Below are 5571 nucleotides of genomic sequence, written 5' to 3'. Positions count from 1 at the left end.
AAGAGAAAGAGATGAAGACCTTATGGACCTGTAGCTCGAAGCTCCAATGGTACACGTGAAATAACTGACTAAACTCTTTAGTCATGGGATCCACCATTCGTTAACTACCAGGCACTTCACTAAAGATCGACAACTGAACTCTCCTTACCACAGATATATTATGTGTCCATCTTAACCAATTAGAAATGCAACAACCCTTCACAGATTCGCTCGTAAGTATAAGTTTGGGCCATAACCGTTATGTCCCTATAGTTACATATAACTTCTTAAGTACCACTATCTCTCTAATGAACATAAGTCATAGTCTTATCATGACTGAGTTCTCTTCCAAAGAGAAGTTGTGGCCACTATATTCAAGCCCCAGAATCAGCTTTTTAAGGGGAGTAAACCTCTATACTACTTTGGGAAAGAAGTTAATTCCATATTATAGATTGAGTCCCATCTCCCAGATCAGACAAGTCCCCAAAAAGGTCGGCATGTTGAGTTAACAATCTGGCCACTTTCACCCATACTAATCAAAGGACTGCCCTCAAAGGCAAAAGTTCCCAAACACTCAAGATTGAGGTCGTGTCACCTATGGTCGTTTAGGTGATATGTAAGTCTCTAGTATCAAACGGCGTTATATACAGAGTCTATCATCTCGTGGTCCAGATCTTATACAAACTCTTTGTATAGGACACCCCACCCGCACGTCTCCACAGGAATGGTCAAGATCTATCATCTGTAGTAGTTTACAACACTTGCAAACCTCTACAAAGCGAATCGTATCTATAGTGTCAACCGTGTTGTTCGAGAATTCGAGGTTGCCGTGTTCGAGCGTTCGTGAGCAAGGAACGTGGAGACGAGTCTATAAATGTTCGTAGCATTTTCCTTGTTCATTTGTAGTTATCATGTTGTAATTTCTATATTGAATACATAACCATTTGTTTTATTTTCGACTGTAATTTGTAATGTTCATACATGATTGTAATTTGGAATAATCTATTCTGCTGCTCATGGAAATCCTCGTGTTCGATTTCCTTCAATTGGTATCAGAGTCAGGTTGTTTTGATATTCCAAATTACAACTCTGTTTTGAGCTTCATTTTTCAGTCACAGTGGGTTTCTGCATTTGTATTTAATCGTTAAGTGCATTTATGAATGAGTTGATGAATGTTTCGTGTTTAATTGCCTTTAGTTAAAGCTTTCTGTATTACAAAGTGTTAATTTGTAAGGGCCCCTGTATTTTTGGGCATAATTAACTTTCGAATCAAGTCTGTAATTCAAAGAGTTTAAGTTAATCGAGTCGTTCGTGATAAAGTTTCGAAGCATGGAGATGCAATTCTCAACGAAGAAGAAAACCAAGCGTTAGTTGTATCGTGTAGTTTCAGGTAAACGATCGTTGGGATTTAACTAAGCGACGTTTAGATTTTTCTAAACGATCGTGTAGTATTAACTAAACGATTGTTTAGATAATGCTAAGCGATGGAGTAAATCGTTTACTCTATCACGTAACGTTGGTTGCCCAATCGCATAGGCACTGGAGGTAGACGATTGTAGTGGGAGCATGTGATGCTCATTGTTTAGTAAAAGGTGCGCGCTAGATGATCGTGTAGTTAGTAAGCCTCATCGCTTAGTTCTACCTACACGGTCATGCATATATGATACGGAGGCGTTAGCTAGGAAATCTCTTAGGTGATGGTGCTTCGCGACATCGTAGTCGTTTAGACAATTACGGAAGGCGGGCATTGTGCAAAGTGTGTTAAGCGATCGTGTACCTCAAGCTTCATCGCTAAGTAAAAGGTACACGATCGTGTAGTAATGACTAAACGATAGTTTAGATTTTTCTAAATGATAGTGCAGTATTTACTGAATGATCGTTTAGCTTGGGAGTGTTGGTAAGCGATAGGACAAAGCATTTTTTTATCGTGTAGACGATCGTGGGGAGTTTAGTACACGATGGTTGGAGATGCGATGCTTTGCTCGAGCGGTTCAAGACCCGGTTCGCCTTTTTGAACCGGAGACTCCTTGTCTTTGTAATAGTTAGCTTTCATTTTTTGTTTTTTTAAGGCAATTTTACCCAGTTCATCAACATTTATTTTTATACATGTGATGTATGGTGCTTATATTGCAAACTATTTGACATATAGTTTAAAACCCACCTTAGGTTGTGCAATTATTCATGCATCATGTATTATATATGTTATAATCAAGCATGAAGAAATTACTTGAAAGCATGTGCATGCATCATGAAATATAAGATTTGTATTTTGCATGCAGTGAGCATTATCATGCATCATCCTTTTATTATAAATGTTATAGTCTAAGGGTGAATGGAAGCATGTTTTGCTTGTTTCATTGCTGTTTTGTATAAGTGTTATATAAAAGAAGTAGCAATGAATGGACAATGCATTGAGCATGATACTTAGGCCATTTATAATCGTTATGAATGCCTTGCATGTGTTAGCTTCGCATTGTGGTTGTTTCCATTTATAAGTGTTATAAAGGAAATTAGACCTAAAATCAATAATTCAAAATTGCATGCGAACTTATGGTGAACTCACATTTTTAAAATGGTTTTAAAATTGGATTGAGATAGACCTAAGTTCAAATGGTTCTAAAGAGTTTAGTAAACTAGATTAATCTTTTAGAATCGGTTTAATAGGATTAAATTGGAAAGTATAAAAGATTAAATTTGTTGTAAATCTATCTATAAATGACCTTTTGTCTAAGGCGGGTTCTGGCTAGGCTGGGGTTCTTAAGTTGACGGAAACGTAATACCCCTACTTGGGAACCTACCTGGAAAAGTGAATTAGATAGATTTTCAACAAGCATGCGACGATTTGGTCAAAGACTCCGTTAAAGAGTTTAATGGATGATGATCAAAAGTTATTTCGCTGTCTAAGGAAATGTTACTCTTGGGCAAACCTAAAAGTCACATAGTTAAAATCCTTAGCCGTGTTTTTTCTATGTAAGCTAAACCCTAGGTTATAAAATACTCAGTGGGAGGAGAAAATGTATCTGATATGTCTATGTTTCCACTCACGTTTCTCCCTGAATGTTCACACCGTGAGAATTCATGCTTGGCCTCGTGGTGCCCTGGGAGTATCCCCCTTCGGATGGTGTTTGCATGAGTCAATATCAAAGTGGACGGAGAGAGGTTTATAGTAAGTGGGTGAAGGGTGTGTATCAACACGTCCTATGGTCTCTGTCATTGGTTCACACCATGAGATCATTCTGTACTCCCTCGTGGCGCCCTGGAAGTGTCCCCTTTCGGATGGGTTTTGTGCAGTTGGTCAAGATCAAAGTGAACTCCAGAAATGGATAGGGTCACTTTAGGTTTTGCCCCAATCGGATTTTTTCCCTTCAGATTGGCTTTTTGGGGCGGACCTCTAGGGTCTAAAATGGTGGGTCACACTTACGGGAGATTGTTAAGTAAGTTAATGATCTCTTGGCTAAATCAATATTGGCTGGTCGTTATAGAAGCAAGAGTTTTTTTTTTTTAGTATTAATGACCAGTTGAGAATTTCTCAATTTAGAGGATGGATAACTGACCTCCCTTCGACGACTTTTTTCCTAAACCTTTGAAGCGTCATTGCGAAACTAGTTGTCACACATGGTTTATATTAGTTTTGCTAAAACCTTATTGGATGTTGTTTTGTTTTACAACGGGTATTTGTTTAAAACCTAACATAGGTCAATGTGTTTTTCTTTTCAGCAACTCGTTAGTATTTTCGTTTAAAGTTTTTAAAATGATCGGTTACTTACAGTGGAAAGAATCATGTGAAACATCTTCTGTGGCAAACGACCTCGATCCCACTACTCTCCAAAAGAGGAGACAAGATAATAAATGTGATTTATTGGTCTTGGAGATGTGTCTGGTATCGAATGATGATTCTGCCTGGATCCTTGATTTAGGTGCAATCAATCATGTCAGTTCCTCTGACCAAGGATTCAGTTCCTGGAAAATGTTTCCACAGGGAGAGATGACTCTAGAGTCGGTATTGGTGAGGTTGTTTCAGTTGTTGTTGTAGGCAGGCTGAAGTTATTTATTGACAAGAAACGTTATTTGTTACTGGATAATATTTTTTGTAGTTTCTCATATTAAGAGGAACTTAATCTTGATTTCTTGTCTCATTGAACAAGGCTATACCGTCTCCTTTTCTGAGAATAAAATGTTTATTTTTAAGAATGGAATGGAGATTGGTTATGGTTCAATGGAAAATAACTTATATATACTAAGGTCATTAGTCATAAAATCCTTGTTTAACACTGAAATGTTCAGTACAACAATAACAGCTAAAAGACCAAAGGTTTCTCCTAAGGAAAACGCCCAAACGCCCATCTTTGGCATCTGAGGTTAGGTCACATTAACCTCAATAGGATTGAGAAGTTGTTGAAAAGTGGACTTCTAAAGAGTTTAGAAGAAAACTCATTGTCGGTATATGAATCATGCCTCGAAGGCAAGATGACCAAACGACCTTTTACTGGAAAAGGTTACAGAGCCAAGGAAGCCTTAGAGCTTGTACATTCAGACTTCTGTGGTCCGATGAATGATAAAGCTTGAGTGGGTATGAATATCTCATCTCTTTCATAGATGATTATTGACAGTTTGGGTATCTCTACCTAATGCAACTTAAGTCTGAATCTCTTGACAAGTTCAAGGAGTTTAAGGCTGATGTTGAAAACTTGTTAGGTAAGAAGATAAAAACACTACGATCTGATCGTGGTAGAGAGTATATGGACCTCCAATTCTAGAACTATATGATAGAACATGGGATTGCATCCCAACTCTCGACCTCTGGTACTCCTAAACAAAATGGTGTATCTGAAAAGAGAAACAGAACCTTGTTGGACATGGTTCTGTCTATGATGAGTTATGCTCATCTTTCAGACTCGTTTTGGGGTTTTGCAGTGTAGGTTGCATGTTATATCCTGAACAACATTCCCTCTAAAAGTGTTTCTGAAATACCTTTTGAGTTATGGAGAGGCTGTAAAGGTAGTTTATGCCACTTCAGGATTTGGAGATGTCCAACACATGTGCTGGTGACTAACCCAAAGAAGTTGGAACCGTGTTTGAAGGTTTGCCTCTTTGTAGGCTACCCCAAGGAAACGAGTGGTGGATACTTCTATGATTCAAGTGAGAATAAAGTGTTTATTTCTAAACATGTTATCTTCTTGGAAGAAGACTACATGAGGGATCATAAGCCATGAAGTAAGCTTGTTTTACGTAAGATCTCTAGTGAGACTGAGACTGCTGAGAGTTCGACAAGAATTATTGAACAGGCCGACAGATCAACAAGAGTTGTTGAGGTCGGAACGTCTAGTTAACCAGAGCAAGAGTTGAGACTGTCTTGACGTAGTGGGAGGGTTATGAACCCACCAGATCGCTACATGGGTTTGACTGAAGCCCAAAATGTCATTACGAATGATGGGGTCGAGGATCCGTTGTCTTTAAGAAAGAAATGGAGGATGTTGACAAAGATGAATGGGTCAAGGCCATGAACTAGGAAATGGAGTTTATGTACTTCAATAACGTTTAGGAGCTTGTTGATCCACTTGATGGGGTAAGACCTATTGGGTGCAAGTGGAT

Source organism: Benincasa hispida, chromosome 6 (genome assembly GCF_009727055.1).
Source record: "Benincasa hispida cultivar B227 chromosome 6, ASM972705v1, whole genome shotgun sequence".
NCBI lineage: Eukaryota > Viridiplantae > Streptophyta > Magnoliopsida > Cucurbitales > Cucurbitaceae > Benincasa > Benincasa hispida.
The sequence above is the reverse complement of the archived record's forward strand: the minus strand, read 5'-3'. Positions refer to the sequence as shown.